Here is a 1,268-nt window from a genome sequence, read left to right on the forward strand (position 1 = left end):
CACAAAGCTGTGCTGGGGTGGGCGGTGGGGCAGACGATGGGATGGCATTTCCAACAGGAGGAATGAAAAGACCAAAACTAGAACCCACAATCTGGCTACACCATCTTCCAGCCAAGGTGAGGGTAGCATAAAGACATTTTCCAGCAGGCTATCATGTTGAAAACCTTGACTGTTAACACCCGCTGTCAAGGAACCAGCAGAGAATGTTCTATACCAGCTGCAGGATCCAGATGCGGAACCAGGAAAGGGGGGCTTGAACACGCAGGCTCCGGGAGCAGGAGCAGGTCGGGGAGGCCAGGCAGAACCACCCTGGGACCAGAGAGGCCTGCTGGGTAGAGGAAGACCTAGCGGTGGGGACCAGGGCACACACTGCACTTCTATCTCTAGGAAAGCAAGAAAGACTCTACTCGGCTCGGCAGTTTTTTATCTAGCCGCCATAAACATACAAGGAGTAAGATGTCGGGCTGTGAATACGCTGGGTGAGTGGGGATGGGAGGGGTGAGGGGAGCAGGCTGGGAATCCTGGGAAAGCATGTGTTCCCGGGACTGCAGGTGTGTCTTGCATAGAGTTCCCCCGTCTTTCCCTCCAGGCCTGGTGGCCGAGCCATGCTTCCTTTGGCAGATCGGAAGCAAAACCAGCCACAGATCGACATCGCCTGTCTTCCGTGTCTTCAGGCTCTCTGCTTCCATTATCAGCCGATGAGAAGCACTGTGGTTTCAATCTGGTCCCCAGTCAGGGCTGTAGGTGGCTCACCCTGTCACCGAGAGCCCCAGAATGCTACTCTGGAACCCCTTGGATTTTATGGGCACCCTGCTCTTCAAGAGCTTTTTCCGGGCCTTACCGGACACTCTTCTCTGCTTAGCGGCCAAACCGAGTTCACATGCTCTAGAAGATCGGGTTTAGCCACCTTCGCATCTGGGTCGTATTTCCATTATCCATCTTAACGCCAACGTCCTACTTCTACACGAGGAGTCTACCTCACACCCTAACAGGAGGAACACAGGAATCTGGCAGCACATCCCACACAAACACAAGTCTGAGAGCTGCCGCTGGCCTGGCTGCCGGGCTCAGGGCGGTGTGTCTGTGAACGGCGGCAGGCACCTCAAGGAGCGGTGTGCGGGCAGCGTCCCTGCTGTTGGGCACAGTGGCCACACACATAGCTGCTCGTCGTCCTGCACGGTCACCCTCTTCATGGCCTTGGGCTCCCTCGAGCACAGATTTGTTCAATGAAGCTGTAGGTGACTGAGATTCTGGATCCAAGACAGAGA

This window comes from Ailuropoda melanoleuca, chromosome 12, assembly GCF_002007445.2.
Source record: "Ailuropoda melanoleuca isolate Jingjing chromosome 12, ASM200744v2, whole genome shotgun sequence".
NCBI lineage: Eukaryota > Metazoa > Chordata > Mammalia > Carnivora > Ursidae > Ailuropoda > Ailuropoda melanoleuca.